This window comes from Somniosus microcephalus, chromosome 25 (assembly GCF_052327205.1).
Source record: "Somniosus microcephalus isolate GS21.2 chromosome 25, FLI_Smic_1.0, whole genome shotgun sequence".
Classification (NCBI taxonomy): Eukaryota; Metazoa; Chordata; class Chondrichthyes; order Squaliformes; family Somniosidae; genus Somniosus; species Somniosus microcephalus.
The window spans coordinates 56,025,781-56,048,132 of record NC_141011.1 but is presented as its reverse complement, the minus strand read 5'-3'; the positions used below and the strand labels follow the sequence as shown (position 1 = coordinate 56,048,132).

Sequence of the window (22,352 nt, the reverse complement as noted above, 5' to 3'; positions counted from 1 at the left end):
TTGGACACCTCCCTATGAGATAAACCAGTTGTGATAAAAATAATAACTTCCGGGAAGTTATGTCATCACTTCCTGTGAACTGTGAACTGTGAACTATGAACTGTGTACATACCTCACTTCCTGTCATGTGTCACTTCCTGTTGGACTGGTATAAATACTGGTCTGTTCAGTATTGTAAGAGGCTTCTACCAGAGGCATGGTAAAGACCTCTCTTGTATATAGTGTGTTTATAAGTTACTTAAAGCTTACTTTAAAGTTACTTGATGGTAAGCCTCCTTTTTCTTACATCAATTTAAGTAACTTAGTATTTACACTCATGAATACTAGACCTTCGGACAAACTCGGAATTAAGGATCCAGGGAACCACCCATCATGGAGAAAATCCTTAGACCTATTCGTCTGGACTTGGACCCGAATGCACCAGCAGCTGGCAGGGTATGGAAGCATTGGTACCGTACTTTTGAGAATTTTCTGGATGAATGTGAAGCGGATGCTCCTGCTAGATTGAAGATACTTATCAATTATGTGACCCCAAAAGTGTTCGAATATGTTGATGAATGGGATAATTACGATGAGGTGATTCGGGCACTTAAGAAACTGTATGCCAAGACCCCAAATGAGGTCTATGCTAGACATCTACTGGCCACAGCCCGACAAGGGCCAGGGGAATCAATTGACGAATTCCTGCAAGAACTTCGCAGGCTCAGCGTAGATTGTAACTTTCAGGCAGCCTCAGCTGAGCTGTACCGCCAAGAAATGATTCGTGATGCTTTCATCTGCGGGATTGCCTCTCCATTTATACGCCAGCGTCTACTAGAAAGTAAAACACTTGAGCTACAAAAAGCTTTTGACCTAGCTTGTTCACTGGATTTGGCAAAGAGAAATGCAGACCTCTATCAGCTGCCCAGATCTCGATCTGCTGCTGTAGCTGCAACCAGACAATTCAAGCGGTCTCAGGTGAACCCTATCATGGGGGAATCTAATTCTGATAATTCTGATGAAGAAGAGGAGGACGACCCCACTTTAGCAGCCTCTTGGCAATCTAGGAAGGAATGCTTCTTTTGTGGAGATGCTTTTCACCCTAGGAAAACCTGCCCTGCTCGCAATGCAATCTGCAGTTATTGCGGGAAAAAAGGACACTTTGCTAAAGTTTGCCTATCAAGGGCCTCTACGAGGGCCAATCCAGCTAAGGCCTACCGAACTGCCCCAATTAGGGCCTATCAAGATGCTCCAGCTAGGACCTATCAAGCTTCCTCTCGAGCTCTCTCCCGAAGAAGCACACCGAGAGTTTTAGCCACTCTCTGTGCAACGACACCAATTACAGCTGCTTGCCCACAGAACCTGTCTCATGCTGCCACAAAAATTTCAATTAAAGGGCATACCTTAGATGCCTTAATTGACTCAGGAAGTACTGATAGTTTCATTAAGGAACAGATTGTTGCGAAATTGAAACTACATGTCTTCCCATCGGACCAGGCAATTGCGATGGCCCAGTCATCACTTAATACCAGAATCTCCGGCTTTTGTGTTGTTGATATGACACTTCATGGTCGTATGTATCCCTCCACCCGACTTTCGGTGCTCAAGGACTTATGTAGTGATCTCCTCTTAGGACTGGACTTCCAAAAACAGCATAAGAAACTCACCATTGAGTTTGGTGGATCCAAACCCGGACTTACTATTTCTAATATACCGTCTAAATTACCATTTTGTGCATTATCAGCAGCTTCACTTGATAAACCCTCATTATTTGCCAGTATTCCGCCTCAATGCCAACCGATAATAACGAAATCGCGGCGCTTTAATCAGGAAGACCAATCTTTTATTGCGGCTGAAATCTCTCGACTTCTAGCAGAGGATATCATTGAACCATGTTCGTCGCCCTGGCGGGCTCAAGTCGTCATTGTCAAGAACCCTCTAAAACCTCACAAACAGCGACTATGCATCGATTATTCGCAAACCATCAATCAATATACCGACTTGGACGCCTACCCATTGCCACGCATTGATGATATGGTTAATAAACTGGCCGAATACAAAGTGTTCTCAACTTACGATTTAAAAAGTGCCTATCATCAGGTACCCTTGAAGGTCTCAGATAAGCAGTACACAGCCTTTGAGGCTAATGGACGGCTGTACCAATTTCGTCGCCTCCCATTCGGGGTTACTAATGGAGTGGCTGTCTTTCAACGGGCAATGGATGGCCTGGTTAAGCAGGAAAACCTAAGGGACACTTTTCCCTATCTTGATAACATTACCATTGCAGGTCACGATCAACAGGAACACGACTCCAACCTCCAAAAATTTCGGGATGCCCTCCATCACCGTAATTTGACCCTGAATGAATCCAAATCTGTTGAGTCGCAACCGACCATCAACATCCTTGGCTACTGCGTAGGCAATGGTATCATTAAGCCAGACCCAGAAAGACTTCGCCCGCTCCAAGAGCTCCCGTCACCTAAGAATCCGGCTTCTTTACGTCGGGCTCTCGGTCTGTTTGCATACTACGCTAAATGGATTCCTCATTTTTCGGACAAAATCCAACCCTTGCTGCATGCTAGATCATTTCCACTGGGAACAGCGGCTGTTGCAGCCTTTAACCTTCTCAAAAAACAGTTGGAGAAAGCGGCTCTTCACTCCATTGATGAGAATCTCCCTTTCGTGGTTGAATGTGATGCCTCGGAGGTGGCGATCTCGGCTACTCTGAATCAGGAAGGTCGTCCTGTAGCATTTATGTCCAGGACCTTACAAGGTGCCGAGCTACATTATCCTCCGGTTGAGAAAGAAGCCACAGCCATCATAGAGGCAGTACGGAAGTGGAACCATTTTCTAGCTCGCCAGCACTTTACATTGATCACGGACCAACGATCAGTCGCCTTCATGCTCGATAATCGAAAACGAACCAAAATTAAGAATAATAAAATACAACTTTGGAGGATGGAACTGGCCTCTTTTGGTTATACCATTCTCTATCGGCCTGGCAAGGAGAATGTGGCCCCGGACACCCTCACACGGGCATTCTGCTCCACTATGTCATCCTCCACCCTCATGGATGTCCACAATGGTTTGTGCCATCCTGGCGTTACGCGCATGCTACATTTCGTACGATCACGGAATCTCCCTTTTTCCACTGGAGATGTAAAGAAAATATGCTCAGAATGCCGGCTTTGTGCGGAATTAAAACCTCAGTTCTTCCGCCCCTCAGATGGTATACTCATACATGCAACCCAACCGATGCAACGACTTAGCATCGATTTTAAGGGCCCAGTGCCCTCTTCAACTCGGAACACATATTTGCTCGCCATGATCGACGAATATTCACGTTTTCCGTTTGCCTTCCCCTGCTCCAATATGCTGGCGTCCACCGTAATCTGCTGCCTTGAGCAGGTATTTTCTCTCTGTGGCATGCCGGCTTATATTCACTCAGATCGGGGTCCATCCTTTATGTCGAGGGAACTCAAGGACTACCTCTCAGAACGGGGAATTGCTACAAGCAAAACAACACCATACCATCCCATCGGAAATGGGCAGGTAGAGAGGTATAACGGTATCATCTGGAATTCCGTACGTCTCGCTTTAAGATCTCGGGGCCTACCAGACCAGCAATGGGAAACAGTGCTTCCGGATGCATTGCACTCTATACGGTCCCTGCTTTCTACAGCCACAAATACTACACCTCATGAGCGGTTCTTTGGATTCCAGCGTCGCTCATCTCATGGGACATCACTCCCGTCATGGCTAACTACTCCTGGACCTGTATTACTCCGAAGATACGTTCGGACGTCTAAAAATGACCCTCTTGTAGACGAGGTCGAACTAACCGATGCCAACCCCACCTATGCAAACATACGATATTCCGACGGCCGAGAATCTACCGTATCATTACGGGATCTGGCTCCCTGCCCACCAGGACCTAGTGGGACATCGGGTGATGGCATTTCACCAGGAAACTCTTGGGACCTATCGGGTACCCCTCTCCAGGATCCTGATCGGACACCAACTAGCTTGGTGCCGGTAGAACCCCGTGCTCAAGGTTGCGACCCTCCCAGTACCACGCATGAAAGTACTGGTCTGCCACAGACCAGCTCTGCACCTCCCTCTGAACAGAGGCAGTCTGACTTTGAACCTATTGGGGCTCGTACTCGAAGCCATGATCTCCCCGACCCTTCACAGGGCAATCCAGGCCACACGGACTCTGGCCAATGGCCAACCGCATGTAAGCGGACCAGCGATCCTCTACGACGGGAATCCAAACGGGTGCGACTCTTCCTTGTTCGGCGGCTGCGGACCAAAAGGTAGGCCACAGCCTCCTAAACCTGCAGGAGGGAAGAATGTGATAAAAATAATAACTTCCGGGAAGTTATGTCATCACTTCCTGTGAACTGTGAACTATGAACTGTGTACATACCTCACTTCCTGTCATGTGTCACTTCCTGTTGGACTGGTATAAATACTGGTCTGTTCAGTATTGTAAGAGGCTTCTACCAGAGGCATGGTAAAGACCTCTCTTGTATATAGTGTGTTTATAAGTTACTTAAAGCTTACTTTAAAGTTACTTGATGGTAAGCCTCCTTTTTCTTACATCACCAGTCAGTGTCGGATGGTGCGTAAAGTGGGTTTTCTTCCTCATATCTGCAATCGCACGGGAAGGTTTCCACAGCTAAGGCAGTGGTGGCTTCATATCACACTTGTCCTTCAGCCTTTTTGAGGCTATGCCAGTGACTGAAGTTCTGCTTCACTGAATTACCACACCGCACCTTGCTGTAGGTAGCCTGGCTCACAGGGTTGGTCTCATCCCTGAAACAGCAGGCACTCCCGAAATCAAACTAGGTGGGTACTGATTGCGAATGTATGTTGTAACTAAAAATAGGTGCAGCTTCCTCACTTTGTTGAGGGTAGTAACAGTCTGACAAGGTAGAACCTGAATTTTCCACATCCTGTCTGGCATTGTAAATATGGTAACAACAATAATGCTTTCTCTCCTTAATCTTCATCGTGTCAAAAATCAGTCTTTTGATGAAGCCGAGGATGTGCTGCCTAAAATTCGATGATGTGTTTTACAATACTATTGCACGGGGTGTAACATAGAATCGACAAACATATTAGTTTTGAAAAATGCAGAGTTAAAAGTCACGCTTTTCTCATCCTGCTGATGGATGTCTCCAACGTTCTCCTTACCGCCTCCCCACTTCTACCCTTCATAAACTACAAATCATCCAAAGTGTCACAGCCCACGTCCTTAACTTTACCGAGGCCCATGACCCCATCACCTTTGTTGTGACCTCCTCCAGCCTTGTATCTCGGTGTACACCATCCGGTCTTCCAACACAGACCGATTTCTTGCTCCCCGCTCCCCCCAGTGCACCATCGGCAGCCACTCCTTCAGCCCCCTTGCCCCAACCGTTTGGAACTCTCTCTCCCTCCACATCTCTCCCCTGTCACCTTCTACCTGTCTTTAAACCACCTCACCCCCCCACCCCGCCCCCCCCCCCCCGCCAAAACATCTTTCAGTCCCTCCTCTGTGACCGTGTTTTTGCTCTCATCTGGCCATTTTTCTTCCTAAGTTTACTTGGTGTCCACTCACTATCCACTGCCCTGTGAACGTTCTGACTTGACTCTTTGTACACAATGAGCACTACAGAAGTGTAAAGAGAAAGCAATGGGCTGCAGATGCTGGTAATTTGAGATAAAGTGAAGAAAATGATTGGCAGCTTCTGTAGAGAGAACAGACAAGTTAACCTTTGTCAGAACTGGAGGATAGTCCACGTGAACAGCATTGAAAAGGAACAGAGAAAAGGGAAGGAGGAGGGGAGCAGACACATACACGTTGGGGCATCAGTGGAACCCGTGGAGGAACAGCTCTCCGGGAGCTCTGCTGAAGTTACGTCAGGAGATCGGAAGAATTCTGCAGCAATTCAGGACCAGAGTGTTTTTGCACAAATTATCTAAACTGGGTGCAGAAGTGCCATTAGCAGTAAAGGGTGAGGCACCCTGGGGGAGAAATTGGGTGGCGCCCCTTTAGGGGTGCTAGCGCCCCGAAAAAGTTATCGTCCCTCCGCCGGAAATCCAGTAATAGCGCCCCAAGCGGGAGGCGGGGCACTACTGGAAGTGGTCCACCTCCTTCCTGGGGAGCTCAGCACGGAGCGCCGTGTCATTGCAGGCCTTCCTCCCCTGATTAAAGGGGAGTGGCCTAGCGCTGCGCCCACTGCGGCCCTGCTGGATCACCGGGGAGCGGGGTGTGGTGAAAACAGCCCAGCACTCAAGAGGAGCGCCGGGCTGAGCAATCAAGGCCCGCACCCCGAGAAAAAAAGGGGAAGGGGGCCGGTGCTGGCAGACGGCCCCCAAAAAAATGGCCGCCCGACGCCTGTCCCTATTAATAGCGATGCCACCACGGCTGGCAAAACGCCCCCCTGACCCTATCGGACATATCGTCCGATGATAGGTCAGGGGGCGCAGGGGAAGTTTGTGGCCGGGGCACAAGCGGGGTGCTGTGTACGGCAATGACGTCATCACTGGCAGCGCAGTGCTGCGGGGCGGTACCAGCTACCGCCGCCACTAACCTCCTGCTGAATTTCGTGGGAGGCGTTAGCGGCGCCGCGCCTGGGCGCGAACGAGAGGCTCAAATCAACTCAATTGACCCCCCCCCCCATGTTTAGAATTTGGAAAACCCTGAGACCGATAATACAGGATGCTCCCATGACTAAAAAGAGTAAAAGGGGAGGATAAAATAAATGAGGAAGTAGCGATTTGATTGCACCAAGGTTTGGTTGCAGCCTGAAGAGTTGTAGCAGAGGGGCAAGAATGAGAGTAGCAAGATATTCCACAGTGTGAGACCCTGGGAAAGAATCAATTGGAGCAGGAGGTAATGTGATGAGTCTTTGATTTAAACAGGAAGGAAGTAGATTATGTCGAATGACATATATGGAACGTAGAAAGAACAAGAGATCAGAGAAACACTGGCCACAGTAGGATCGGCAACAAAGGGAAAAAAAGCGTTTTCTGTTATTTAAGAAAAAGGTTAAGATGGAGAAAGGCTACAGGTCACCAGAGAGAGATCACCTGATGGACAACAAGCTTTTTCTTATAGCCTGTCCAGAGGTGATAGAAGATGTATTTTCACACCAAGTGTTATTACAACATGGAACGTTTTATCACGAATGGTTATTGAGGCAGAGACTGTGACATCATTTCAGAGGAAATTGGAGATGTGTTTGAAGAGGAGAGTAAAATGATATGGGGAAAGCTCAGGGAAATGTGCTTACAGCCGGCGGTTCCAGCGAAAGAGCCTCTGGCACAGGTACAATGACCAAATGATGTCCAGCTGTGGTGTAATATTTATGACTCAGGCTTATCCTCATCTAGTCTTACTGCCGTTTATGGTCCCGGACAATCAGTCACTGACTTTTGAGGCCAATAAAACCCCCGCAGTCTGCAGCCTGCCAAACACAGTCGCAGCATTCTCGATGACAACATCGTAACATGATAGCTTTTTTTCAAGTTCCAAGGAAAAACCAAACCCGTGACAGAGAACATACCCGGGAACGAGCATCATCGACTTCGCAGTGCGGAGCGTATCCAGCGGCCCTGTGCAACTCAGACACGAAATGTCTTCACAAAAGTTTATTTTCCAAAAACGAAAGAATTTGATCGGACTGAGGGGAAAAAGAAATTTAATGAAAAGAGCTCAGATCAGAAAATCTGGAGCAGTCGCCCCTCTGTTTACTTATTCTTGTTTGAATAGGATTATAGTCTTACAGATGTTAGGAGTAATGTGCTTAATCCTATAATCCAGAATTAATGGTTAATCAAGATGAACTTTGGACAGTAATTCTTTCATAGCTAACTCCACTGATTACAGTAATAAATTGTATCAGGTTTAAACTATCATGTGAAGCATGAAGGGGACAATGGCCTCCATTTTACAATAGCAAGTGTCTGCTTGGCTCAGTCGGTACAACTCTTACCTCTGGAGTCAAAAGGTTGTAGGTTGGAGCCCCATTCCAGGACATCAGCCCAGAATCTCAGCGGGCACTCCAAGGCACCACTGGGTGAGGGGTGCACTGATAAAGGTGCCACCCTCTGGAGGAGAATGCTGCTTGTTCAGGTGGATGTTAAATGTCCTGTTGAGCTGCGGGTGCTCGCCATGACCTTCCCCGCAACCAACACTGTTCATTCTCATTGGGATCTTGCTGTGTGTAAAATGGCTGCTGCCTCTGCCTACAAAACAACCGTCAAAATAATTCATTGCGTGTGAAGTGCATTGCGACATTTCCTAGAGATGTGATAAGTTACTATATAAATGCAATCTTTCTTTCTCTGCTGAAAGCAAAACTGTGCTAAAGCAGAGGGGTAAATTTGACTTTCGGTGATGAGGTAAAGCAGACGATATCGAATCAGCCGCCTACTATACATTTCACCCGATTGTCATTTCCATTAAAGTCAATCGAACCAGCTCATATTGAACCAGCTCATATCGAACCAGCTCATATCGAACCAGCTCATATCGAACCAGCTCATACTGAACCAGCTCATATCGAACCAGCTCATATCGAACCAGCTCATACTGAACCAGCTCATATCGAACCAGCTCATATCGAACCAGCTCATATCGAACCAGCTCATATCGAACCAGCTCATACTGAACCAGCTCATACTGAACCAGCTCATATCGAACCAGCTCATACTGAACCAGCTCATACTGAACCAGCTCATATTGAACCAGCTCATACTGAACCAGCTCATATTGAACCAGCTCATACTGAACCAGCTCATACTGAACCAGCTCATACTGAACCAGCTCATATTGAACCAGCTCATACTGAACCAGCTCATACTGAACCAGCTCATACTGAACCAGCTCATATTGAACCAGCTCATACTGAACCAGCTCATACTGAACCAGCTCATACTGAACCAGCTCATACTGAACCAGCTCATACTGAACCAGCTCATATCGAACCAGCTCATACTGAACCAGCTCATACTGAACCAGCTCATACTGAACCAGCTCATACTGAACCAGCTCATACTGAACCAGCTCTGTGCTGTCACACCCATTTGATAAGGGAAAAGAAAAGACTTGCATTTCTATAGCGCCTTTCATGACCACCGGACGTCCCAATGTGCTTTACAACCAATGAAGTACTTTTGAAGTGTAGCCACTGTTGTAATGTGGGAAATGCAGCAGCTAATTTGCGCACAGCAAGCTCCCACAAATAGCAATGTGATAATGACCAGGTAATCTGTTTCAGTGATGTTGATTGAGGGATAAATACTGGCCAGGACACCGGGGAGAACTCCCCCTGCTCTTCTTCAAAAAAGCACCATGGGATCTTTTACATCCACCTGAGAGAGCAGACAGGGCCTTAGTTTAACATCTTCATCCAAAAGACAGCAGCTCTGACAGTGCAGCACTCCCTCAGCACTGCTCTGGAGCATCTAGCCTAGATTTTTGCACTCAGGTTTCTTGGAGTGGGATTTGAACCCACAACCTTCTGACTCAGAGGTGAGAGTGCTGCCCACTGAGCCACAGCTGACACAACAACCGCAGGGACGATCAGTGCCTCCTAAAAAGTATTTAAAACTTAAAAAGAATGACTACCATTCATGTCATTTTGTTTTCTATCCATTTCTTGGTTTAACTGGGAATGCTGATCGAGAGAGCTGTCTCGGAGGAATTACTAAGCCTGACACTAAAGTGGCAAAATAACCCAAGCACGTGGTTAATAATTCGGTGCACTGATGCAATTATTGATTTTGGATCTTCTGGTTCTTTGTTTTTCAGGGAGTGGATTGTTTATTTCTTGGAAACATGAAAACAGTGTCAAGCCTCCCTAACTCTGCCCAGCCGATCTTTCCAGTACGTCATCGGTGTTCAAAATGCAAATGACCACACAAAAGCCAGGCAGATCTTCCTCACCAGAGGTGATGGGGCAATCCAGTCTGCCCAACGGGGGCCCGTGCTCACGGGGTGGGGGGAGGGGATGGGGTGCAGGGGGCACCTTTGTAAATCACAGGCATCCACCAAATGAATTGTAATTGAAATGAGTATAGAAAACTCAGTGTGTGCCTCTAATTGGCCAAGGTGCACTCTGTGGGGGGCCAAATCATGGCCAGATTGTTTCGCAAGAGCTTTGACCTTAAGAAGGTGAGACTGCCTTTCTAACATTAAACATAGGCTAATGTTATCTCTTGTTCTTGAGATGTGGGTAATGTTGGCAAAGCTACATTTATTGCCCGTTCCTACTGAGAAGGTGGTGGGTCTTCATCAGCAACTGCTGCAACCCTTGTGGTGGGGCTCCCACAGTGATGCTTTGTAGCCACTGACTTGCTCCTTAGGCCATTTCAGAGGACAGATTCAGGACCGGCACCACAGGTAAGCCAGACTAGTAAAGGTGGCAGGTCCTCAATCTCATTCTGTAGCCAAATTTCTGTCAAAGCTACAACATCAAGCTCGTACATTCTAGTTCGTGCCTCTAGTTCCCCAACTCTATTTCTAATGCTTTGTACATTTGCAGAAAGAAACTACAAATCTGATGCATTCACACTCCTTTTGTTTCCTCATTCTTTCCTTCCCTATCCTTCTCCACAACCTCTTTCCTATAGTTCTAAGCAGTTTCTGACAGGGCCTGGGAGGTGGCAGAACTTCTGTTGACCCCCATCATGGCCCTTGACTTCAGAAGAGGCTCTCTATGCTGGACTTCCCTCGGCACCTGCCTGGGGACCTGGACACCGGGAGGAACCCAACGTACAGATTGTTATAGAGATGGAAATGGTGACCACTGGGCTGTGCAAGGGTCATGGACCAGATGACTCCAGAAATTCTGCCACAAAATGATTTCACCAGCCTTTCTCCAAAGGGGTGGTGATGGGGGTGGTGGGGTGTGGGGGGAGATTAGCTGGGGAACCCGTAATTTTAAGGAGGGCCTGTCAGCGGCTCTTTGCAGTGACTGTTTGTAACCTTTCCCCAGCGGGCACCCAGGATGCCACCCTTCCTGGCACAGGTGCCCACTAAAGATATGCAGATGAACTCCAGCAAGGTCCAAAATGGAGGTCCACGGCGCCACTCCACCGAGCTTCTGCCACGGAGCAGACCTAAGGATTTCCCTTTTTTTTTGTTTACTGGGGGAAAGATATATTCAGCCAAGGTGAACCACTAATCCCACGTTACCAGCCGGGAGCGCTGCTCGAAGGGAAATGCGGGTCAGACAAAGGGCTACAACTCTGTCGGAATAATCTTCTGCCCGTGGTCCCTTCAAGTCCAGCTCCCTGCTGACAGCATGGGATTGGTGAATTTACCTATATATTTACATCTGCCAAAAAAGCGGAACCCAGGCACTTCCTCTCATGAAAGGAACTTAGACAGGAGGTCATCCGAAGGACATGACTTCAGTTGGCTCATAAGAACATAAGGATTAGGAGCAGGAGTCGGCCACTCAGCCCCTCGAGCCTGCTCCGCCACATGGCCCCTCGAGCCTGCTCCGCCATACAGCCCCTCGAGCCTGCTCCACCACACGGCCCCTCGAGGCTGCTCCACCATTCAATAAGATCATGGCTGATCATCGACCTCAACTCCACTTTCCCGTCCGATCCCCATATCCCTTGATTCCCTTAGAGTCCAAAAATCTATCGATCTCAGCCTTGAACATACTCAAAGACTCAGCATCCACAGCCCTCTGGGGCAGAGAATTCCAAAGATTCACCATCTAATGATCTAGACAAGGGAACTAGATGTAATGTCTCCAAATTTGCAGATGGCACAAAGCTGGGTGAGCGTGTGTGCTGTGAGGAGGATGCCGAGAAACTCCAGGATGATTTGGACAGGTTGGGTGATTGGGCAGAAGCATGGCAGATGCAATATAACGTGGATAAATGTGAGGTTATCCACTTTGGTGTCAAAAACAGGAAGACAGATTATTATCTCAACGGCAATAGATTGGGAGAAGGGGAAGTGCAACGAGACCTGGGTGTCCTTGTGCACCAGTCGCTGAAGGTAAGCATGCAGGTGCAGCAGGCGGTTAAGAAGGCAAATGGTATGTTGGCCTTCAAAGCGAGAGGGTTTGAGTACAAGAACAAGGATGACTTGCTTCAGTTTTACAGGACCTTGGTGAGACCACATCTTGAGTATTGTGTGCAGTTTTGGTCGCCTTATCTGAGGAAGGATGTTCTTGCCATGGAAGGAGTTCAGCGAAAATTCACCAGGCTGATACCTGGGATGGCAAGAATGATGTATGAGGAGAGATTGGGACGATTGGGCTTGTACCCGCTGGAGTTTAGAAGAATGAGAGGGGATCTCATTGAAACTTATAAAAATCTGGCAGGACTGGACAGACTAGATGCAGGGAGGATGTTCCCGATGGTCAGGAAATCCAGAACCAGGGGTCACAGTCTAAGGATAAGGGGTAGGCCTTTTAGGACAGAAATGAGGAGGAATTTCTTCACCCAGAGAGTGGTGAACCTGTGGAATTCTCTACCACAGAAGGCAGTAGAGGCCAATTCATTAAATATATTCAAGAAGGAGTTGGATATATTTCTTAAGGCTAAAGGGATCAAGGGGTATGGGGAGCAAGCAGGGACCGGGTACTGAACTTGGATGATCAGCCATGATCGCATTGAATGGCGGAGCAGGCTAGAGGGGCCGAATGGCCTACTCCTGCTCCTATCTTCTATGTTTCTATGTTTCACCACCCTCTGAGTGCAGAAATTCCTCCTCATCTCAGTCCTAAATGGCCCACCTCCCATCCTGAGACTATAGAAACATAGAAACATAGAAGATAGGAGCAGGAGTAGGCCATTCGGCCCCTCGAGCCCGCTCCGCCATTCAATGAGATCATGGCTGATCATCCAAACTCAGTACCCTGTCCCTGCCTTCTCCCCATATCCCTTGATCCCTTTAGCCTTAAGAAATATATCTAACTCCTTCTTGAATATATTTAATAAATTGGCCTCTACGGCCTTCTGTGGTAGAGAATTCCACAGGTTCACCACTCTCTGAGTGAAGAAATTCCTCCTCATCTCTGTCCTAAATGGCTTACCCCTTATTGTTAGACTGTGATCCCTGGTTCTGGACTCCCCGACCATCGGGAATATCCTTCCTGCATCTAGTCTGTCTAGTCCTTTTAGAATTTTATAAGTTTCAATGAGATCCCCTCTCATTCTTCTAAACTCCAGCGAGCATAAGCCCAATCGACCCAATCTCTCCTCATACGTCATTCCTGCCATACCAGGTATCAGCCTGGTGAATCTTCGCTGCACTCCCTCCATGGCAAGAACATCCTTCCTCAGATAAGGCGACCAAAACTGCACACAATACTCAAGATGTGGTCTCACCAAGGCCCTGTACAACTGCAGCAAGACATCCTTGTTCCTGTACACAAATCCTCTCGCTACGAAGGCCAACATACCATTTGCCTTCTTAACTGCCTGCTGCACCTGCATGCTTACCATCAGCGACTGGTGCACAAGGACACCCAGGTCTCGTTGCACTTCCCCTTCTCCCAATCTATTGCCATTCAGATAATAATCTGCCTTCCTGTTTTTGACACCAAAGTGGATAACCTCTATTTGGTTATATACAGCAAGCAATAAGGAAGGCAAATGGCATGTTGTCCTTTATTGCAAGGGGGTTGGGGTATAAGAGTAAGGAAGTCTTGCTACAATTGTACACCCCCTATTTCCAGACACTCCAGCCAGGGGAAACAACCTCTCAGCATCTACCCTGTCAATCCCCTTCAGAATCTTGTATGTTTCAATGAGATCACCTCTCATTCTTCTAAACTCCAGAGAGTATCGGCCCATTCTACACAATCTCTCCTCATAGGACAGCCCTCTCATCCCAGGAATCAATCTAGTGAACCTTCGTTGCACCGCCTTCAAGGCAAGTATATCCCTCCTTAGATAAGGAGACCAAAACTGTGCACAGTACTCCAGGTGTGGTCTCACCAAGGCTCTGTACAATTGTAACAAGACTTCCTCACTCTTATACTCCAACCCCCTTCCAATAAAGGCCAACATGCCATTTGCCTTCCTTATTGCTTGCTGTACCTGCATGCTAGCTTTCTGTGTTTCTTGCACGAGGACATCCAAATCTCTCTCAACACCAACATTTGAAAGTTTCTCACCATTTAAAAATTATTCTGTTTTTCTATTCTTCCTACCAAAGTGAATAACCTCACATTTCCCCACATTATACTCCATCTGCCACCTTACTGCCCAGTCACTCAGTCTATCTATATCCCATTGCAGACTCTGTGTTCTCCTCACAGCTTACTGTCCCACCTAGCTTTGTATCATCAACAAACTTGGATACATTACGCTCGGTCCCTCATCTAGGTCATTAATATAGATTGTAAATAGCTGAGGCCCCAGCACTGATCCTTGCGGCACCCCACTAGTTACAGCCTGCCGACCTAAAAAGATCCGTTTATCCCTACTCTTTGTTTTCTGTCCGTTAACCAATCCTCTATCCATGCTACTATATTACCCCCAACCCCATGAGCCCTAACCTTGGGGAGACGTTGGTAGAAGCCTGGGAGCACCATGCCAGGCTTGCTTTAAAAGTGGTGGGAGGAGCGTTTACCTACTTAATACGGTGACATATTTCAACACACCACAGACTGCACATTTGTATAATTAGTAGTTTTACTGGGGGAGGCGGGCGGGGGGAAGAAATGCTTATCTAAATGATGATAAAGCAGAGGAGGCCAGAGCACAGCCGTGTATTTACAGTAAGTGAGGCTGTTATGTTTGCCAAGTCCTGCATAGCTTTGTTTAACAGATGGATAAACAAAAACGGAACTTGAGGCTGTATAAGCAGCAGCTATAAATCCGCTTTTCTCCGAGCCTGGTTGCGTTGTATTGTGTTGCCCACAGTCCAGTACTTGAACTGGATGCACAATTGCTGAATGTTTGCTTGACTACAAAGTCACTGTTTATGTAGGCGCGTAATGGCATTTTCAAAATTGCTCGCTGGCCCAGCCATAATGTAAACACAAGGATTTTACTGGATAAAGCCGGAACATTTCAGAACATGCATTGACGTGGCAGGAATTCAGTGAATGATAACAATGTTCTAATATCATTAAGCCTGTGTTACTCCCAGCGCTGTGAGATTTTACTCATTCATTTCTATTACTGCAAATGTTCCTTGAGACTGCACAGCCAACATCGCCCCCAACAAGTGAAAGGGACCATGTGAAATAGGGTTTACTTCGGTATCAGCGCTGGCATGATGCACTTGACACTGTTGTTCTGAACGGCTTTCATAGAATCATAGAAATTTACGGCACGGAAGGGGTCCATTCGGCCCATCGTGCCTGTGCTTTGCACCATATCACTGGTATAACTAGTGATTTAAATATTTGAACCGCTGTTTAATGTTGCTTTAGACACGGGGCATAAAGCCATTCATCCCAACACATTCCTCCACATTCTCTCTCTCTCCACCTTCTGAAGATGCTGACTTCTGTTGTCCACTCATGATCTGGAATGTGGGGCCTTAAATGGCGGTGGAAGCAGAATCAATAATAACTTTCAAAAGGAAACTGGGTAAATACTTGAAAGGGAAAAAAATTGGCAGGGCTGTGGGGAGAGAGCAGGGGGAGTGGGACTAACTGGCAGGGCTGTGGGGAGAGAGCAGGGGGAGTGGGACTAACTGACAGGGCTATGGGGAGAGAGCAGGGGGAGTGGGACTAACTGGCAGGGCTGTGGGGAGAGAGCAGGGGGAGTGGGACTAATTGGCAGGGCTATGGGGAGAGAGCAGGGGGAGTGGGACTAACTGGCAGGGCTGTGGGGAGAGAGCAGGGGGAGTGGGACTAATTGGCAGGGCTATGGGGAGAGAGCAGGGGGAGTGGGACTAACTGGCAGGGCTATGGGGAGAGAGCAGGGGGAGTGGGACTAACTGACAGGGCTATGGGGAGAGAGCAGGGGGAGTGGGACTAATTGGCAGGGCTGTGGGGAGAGAGCAGGGGGAGTGGGACTAATTGGCAGGGCTATGGGGAGAGAGCAGGGGGAGTGGGACTAACTGGCAGGGCTGTGGGGAGAGAGCAGGGGGAGTGGGACTAATTGGCAGGGCTATGGGGAGAGAGCAGGGGGAGTGGGACTAACTGGCAGGGCTATGGGGAGAGAGCAGGGGGAGTGGGACTAACTGACAGGGCTATGGGGAGAGAGCAGGGGGAGTGGGACTAATTGGCAGGGCTGTGGGGAGAGAGCAGGGGGAGTGGGACTAATTGGCAGGGCTATGGGGAGAGAGCAGGGGGAGTGGGGCTAACTGGCAGGGCTATGGGGAGAGAGCAGGGGGAGTGGGACTAACTGACAGGGCTATGGGGAGAGAGCAGGGGGAGTGGGGCTAACTGGCAGGGCTGTGGGGAGAGAGCAGGGGGAGTGGGACTAATTGGCAGGGCTGTGGGGAGAGAGCAGGGGGAGTGGGACTAATTGGCAGGGCTGTGGGGAGAGAGCAGGGGGAGTGGGGCTAACTGGCAGGGCTGTGGGGAGAGAGCAGGGGGAGTGGGACTAACTGGCAGGGCTGTGGGGAGAGAGCAGGGGGAGTGGGACTAACTGGCAGGGCTGTGGGGAGAGAGCAGGGGGAGTGGGACTAACTGACAGGGCTATGGGGAGAGAGCAGGGGGAGTGGGGCTAACTGGCAGGGCTGTGGGGAGAGAGCAGGGGGAGTGGGGCTAACTGGCAGGGCTATGGGGAGAGAGCAGGGGGAGTGGGACTAACTGACAGGGCTGTTGGGAGAGAGCAGGGGGAGTGGGACTAACTGGCAGGGCTGTGGGGAGAGAGCAGGGGGAGTGGGACTAACTGACAGGGCTATGGGGAGAGAGCAGGGGGAGTGGGGCTAACTGGCAGGGCTGTGGGGAGAGAGCAGGGGGAGTGGGACTAATTGGCAGGGGAGAGAGCAGGGGGAGTGGGACTAACTGGCAGGGCTGTGGGGAGAGAGCAGGGGGAGTGGGACTAACTGGCAGGGCTGTGGGGAGAGAGCAGGGGGAGTGGGACTAACTGGCAGGGCTGTGGGGAGAGAGCAGGGGGAGTGGGACTGATTGGCAGGGCTGTGGGGAGAGAGCAGGGGGAGTGGGACTAACTGGCAGGGCTGTGGGGAGAGAGCAGGGGGAGTGGGACTAATTGGCAGGGCTGTGGGGAGAGAGCAGGGGGAGTGGGACTAATTGGCAGGGCTGTGGGGAAAGAGCAGGGGGAGTGGAACTAACTGACAGGGCTGTGGGGAGAGAGCAGGGGGAGTGGGACTAACTGGCAGGGCTGTGGGGAAAGAGCAGGGGGAGTGGGACTAATTGGCAGGGCTGTGGGGAGAGAGCAGGGGGAGTGGGACTGATTGGCAGGGCTGTGGGGAGAGAGCAGGGGGAGTGGGACTAATTGGCAGGGCTGTGGGGAAAGAGCAGGGGGAGTGGGACTAACTGACAGGGCTATGGGGAAAGAGCAGGGGGAGTGGGACTAATTGGCAGGGCTGTGGGGAGAGAGCAGGGGGAGTGGGACTGATTGGCAGGGCTGTGGGGAGAGAGCAGGGGGAGTGGGACTAATTGGCAGGGCTGTGGGGAAAGAGCAGGGGGAGTGGGACTAACTGGCAGGGCTATGGGGAAAGAGCAGGGGGAGTGGGACTAATTGGCAGGGCTATGGGGAGAGAGCAGGGGGAGTGGGACTAACTGACAGGGCTATGGGGAGAGAGCAGGGGGAGTGGGACTAACTGACAGGGCTATGGGGAGAGAGCAGGGGGAGTGGGACTAATTGGCAGGGCTATGGGGAGAGAGCAGGGGGAGTGGGACTAACTGGCAGGGCTATGGGGAAAGAGCAGGGGGAGTGGGACTAATTGGCAGGGCTATGGGGAGAGAGCAGGGGGAGTGGGACTAACTGACAGGGCTATGGGGAGAGAGCAGGGGGAGTGGGACTAACTGACAGGGCTATGGGGAGAGAGCAGGGGGAGTGGGACTAATTGGCAGGGCTGTGGGGAGAGAGCAGGGGGAGTGGGACTAATTGGCAGGGCTGTGGGGAAAGAGCAGGGGGAGTGGGACTAATTGGAGAGACTGATTAAAGTGCTGACACAGGCACGATGGGCCAAATGGCCCCCTCCTGTGCTGCAAGATTCGATGATTTCTCTGGATAGCAGCCACCCATCAGTACCTCGCCCAAGTGGCCATTATTCACCCATGAGCCGAGGCTCAATTAACCACTGGGCAAAGCATTTACCAACAGAGTCAGTTAGGGAGCCGTGCCCAGCATTCTGATAATCATCTTCTAGGACTTTCTGCCCATTGAGATGAGAATCCCTGGTCGGTGCTTTTAATTTTAAATACAATTCGACAAACTGGTATAGCGTCACAAATTTACCACCAGCTTACTGTCAATTTTTTTTTATTCGTTCATGGGTTGTGGACATCGCTAACAAAGTCAGCATTTATTGCTCACCCCTAATTGCCCTTGAGAAGGTGGTGGTGAGCCGCCTTCTTGAACCGCTGCAGTCCGTGTGGTGAAGGTACTCCCACAGTGCTGTTAGGGAGGGAGTTCCAGGATTTTCACCCAGCGACGATGAAGGATCGGCGATATATTTCCAAGTCAGGATGGTGTGTGACTTGGAGGAGAACTTGGAGGTGATGGTGTTCCCATGCCCTTGTCCTTCCAGGTGGTAGAGGTTGTGGGTTGGGGAGGTGCTGTCGAAGAAATATGTACCATTGTGGAAATAAAGTTCTAACTGCCTGAAGAATGAGACAATGTTTGTGGTATTAATAACACAGGATCACCCTGAAATTACTCCTACCCAGATGACCACATTTCCCTACCACTGCTACCAAGAACAAAGCAATGGCACATAGTCCATGCCAACTGTGTCACTACTGGGGGCACTGGCTGGAGGCAATCCACACACAGGCCCACGTAGTTCTCTAAACCAACTTGTTGATGAACGCCATTGTATTTAATTAATTTACGTTATTAAAATGCAGTGATATTCATACCGTGGTCCTGGAGTGATTTTCCGCCTGCCTCTCTTTTGTCTGTGGCCTGCAGGAGACCTTGCCAACCCAAGTATCCTCTGGGACACTACTGACAACCTGGCCAGTTGCAGAATGTTGGCCAGGCTGGAATTCAATGCTGTTCACTTTCTCCTTTTCTTGCTGTCCAGCAAAAGAACCCAAGGCAGTGCGACGGGAACGCTGGCCCTTCCCAGATCCATACAAGAAGTGAGAGGGCTCCATTAAAATAGAAATTTGTAAATACTGCCAAACCGTTGCTCCTGCCTCAGGTAAGTAACTGGCCTCCGTTTGGCAACTGTCCACAATGGCAAGGTTTAAAAACAGGAAATCACCATGCGGGGAGTGATAAAGCCGTGTCCCATCACTCTCTAGTGCAGGATTCCTGAATGTTAACCTCAAGCAAGACCCCCAATTTCTTTGGAATTTTGGCAAAATATTAACGAGTCGCACTGCTGTAATAATACTCAGTGACGCCCCTAAATTATAATATTTCCACCAATTGTAATCTGAAAGATTTAATGGTAATTAGCACACCACGTTATTACAGGCGTGGATCTAACGAACTGTACATTTGTTTTCTGTATTTAACTATTGCAGTGCCGTGAGTGAGTTTACCCGTGCGGGCGTTGCCAGGCTGTGGGATGCGGGCACCAGTGAATGTGCTCGCTTGGCAACCTACTTCCTGGTTTTGGCAGTCTTTCAAATCTGGGTTCAATTGGCTGGAAAGCCGGGTTTAAACTCAATTTCCTCTCCTGAAAAACAGTTTTTTTCCTAAACTTACTTTTCCAGCTTCACAATAGTTACTGGTATTATTTTCAGTATCAGCTCAAACAAAGGCAACTGCTCAGCCCAGTGAGACAGGAATCTCCCGTACCTGTCTGCGATCTGAGGGCTAAACTATATTAAACTAGCTGAAGTGCCCGGCGGTGCCGAGGCTTTTTCGAGGGCGTGTTGTTGTTGGGAGAGAGAGAGAGAGAGCGACTGGGGGGAAGAGAGAGAGCGACTGGGGGGAAGAGAGAGAGCGACTGGGGGGAAGAGGGGGGGAAGGGGAGGGGGAAGAGGGGGGGGAAGGGGAGGGGGGGAAGGGGAGGGGGGAAGGGGGAGAGTCTCCGCCCCCCCATCACCCGAGCCCCGCCCCCCCGATCTCCCGAGCCCCGCCCCCCCCGCTCTCCCGAGCCCCCCCCCCCGAGCTCCCGAGCCCCCCCCCCGGATCTCCGGAGCCCCGCCCCCGAGCCCCGCCCCCCCGCTCTCCCGAGCCCCGCCCCCCGATCTCCCGAGCCCCCCCCCCCCGCTCTCCCGAGCCCCGCCCCCCCGATCTCCCGAGCCCCCCCCCCGGATCTCCGGAGCCCCGCCCCCGAGGCTCGCCCCCCCCACCCCCCCCGAACTCCCGAGGGGTTGGCCCCCCCCGACAAATAAATTATAACAACAATGTTTTTCATTATAATAGTGGTTACAGATTGAAGATTGTGGATCAGACCATCTATGAAACATGATCATTCCTGTGTAGACTATGGTAATATTAACTTTGGAATGCAGTTGGTTAGGTTGAAGAATGCAGCCTTTAACTGTAACTAATATCTTGAATTTCATCTTGGGGGAACGGAGAGAACATTAAGTTCCTGAGGCAGAGTTCACAACAAGGCATAATGTGTGAGGCCCGTGGGTTTGATGGGCAATATTTGGTCATGTTCTTACATGAATGTCCCCAAATTTCTAATGAAATGACTTTGGATAGCCAACTTGAAGAGCATGGAGGATGAGGCAACTTAGGTTCAATGGCCCGTTCAACTTAGAGCTGACTCCAACCTGGCCCAGACAGATAGCTTGAAATGTTAACTCTGTTTCTCTCTCCACAGATGCTGCCTGACCTGCTGAGTATTTCGAGCATTTTCTGTTTTTATCTCAGATAGCATGAAAGTCTGCTCTTAAGAATCCAAATTGAAATGAGTTTGCACTGCCTTGCTCAGTGACATGAATCAACTGAGCGGCCTGCGGGTGGCGCTGTCCAGGGAGAGTATAAATACTCGGGCACGGGCCCAGCTTGCGCAGGACATTCTTAACAGGAACTAGTGAAGGACACAACTAGACCTCCATGTTGTAAAACAGTTGATTAAAGCTTTGTTTAACGCTTAGACCAAGTGCCCAGTAGTTTTCTTACGTCACTCAGTAAGAGTACATGGCATGAAACTGTCTTCAAATTTAGCACAACTGTTGCCAATTCACTAATCGCCTCCACACTGTCTTTAAATTTAGTAAACCTTTTCTGCTGAACCTCTACACTTTTCTACTCCTTTAAGTCGCTCCTTAAAACTTACCTCTTTGACCAAGCTTTTGGTCACCTATCCAAATATCTCTTTATGTGGCTCGGTGACAAATTCTTTTTGATAACGCTTCTGTGACGTTTTACTACGTTAAAGGCGCTAGATAAATGCAAGTTGATGTTGCCGGTGGAGAATCTCATCTGCCAGAAACGTATATTGGAAATTTGGGTATGCGCAGCTTGCAATTTTCCATCCATTGTCGCTCTTCACCAGCCGCGTAAAGTTGGAACATTGCCTTCACGCTGTGACTCTCACTAATTGGATTTTTACTTTTGCAGAAATAAAGTCAATCCCAACATGAACTCCCTCAGTGATATGACAGTAAACCTTGTAGAGTTAAGCAAGAGTTAATTAAAGATAGGCTTATGCAATTGCTGTTTAACCTGATTAAAAATCCATGTTCCTCATTGCTGCATGGAGAGGTTTTCAGCACTAATAAAGCCGATTCCTAGAAAAATGTTCAATCCTGTGTACAAACTTCTCCTTCCACAGATTGGATTGAAATGTCACAGTAAAGAATTTGGGGATTTGAAATTTAGTACAGTGAGTCAATTGTTCAACACACTGGGGGACATAAAAGACACAACAATGGAAGCAAATACAGAAAGCAATTTAATTTGAAAGTGCTGGCATTAGCAGCCAAAACATTAATTGAGTAAATTCACCTGGGTCTTGAAGTGAAGATGAGGGATAATCGTACGATAGCAAAATACTGCAGATGCTGGAAATCTGAAATAACAACAGAAAATGCTGGAAAAACTCAGCAGGCCAGGCAACATCCGTGGAGAGAGAAACAGAGTCGACGTTTCAGGTCGAAACCCTTCAAGGGTTTGCCCCGAATCATTGACTCTATTGTCTCTCCACGGATGTTGCCTGGCCTGCTGAGTTTTTCCAGCATTTTCCGTTGTTATGAGGGATAATCTAGTTGGCCTGGTTGTGGGCATTGTTTGAGATTCTGCAAAAATAAATCTTTAATGAACTGGTGTTCTGAGGGCAAGGATTCACTGGGTCGAGCACTAAATGGACTTGTCTTGTGTTTCGCTTTGCTCTTTGT

At 49.0% G+C, this 22,352-nt stretch overlaps 1 long non-coding RNA gene across 2 annotated transcripts in view; it reads left to right on the top strand.

Moving 5' to 3' along the window:
- Positions 1–22,046, top strand: part of LOC147100915 (uncharacterized) — a 37,786-nt gene extending 15,740 nt beyond the window's left edge. Inside the window, exons 4-5 of one of the 2 annotated variants that reach the window (XR_015073587.1) lie at positions 9,785–9,924; positions 20,834–22,046. This is a non-coding gene — a long non-coding RNA (uncharacterized LOC147100915). Of the gene's footprint in view, positions 1–9,784; positions 9,957–20,833 lie in introns of those variants that run through there. The other variant, XR_015073586.1, reaches the window with a different exon arrangement.
- The last annotated feature ends 306 nt before the right edge of the window (positions 22,047–22,352 follow it).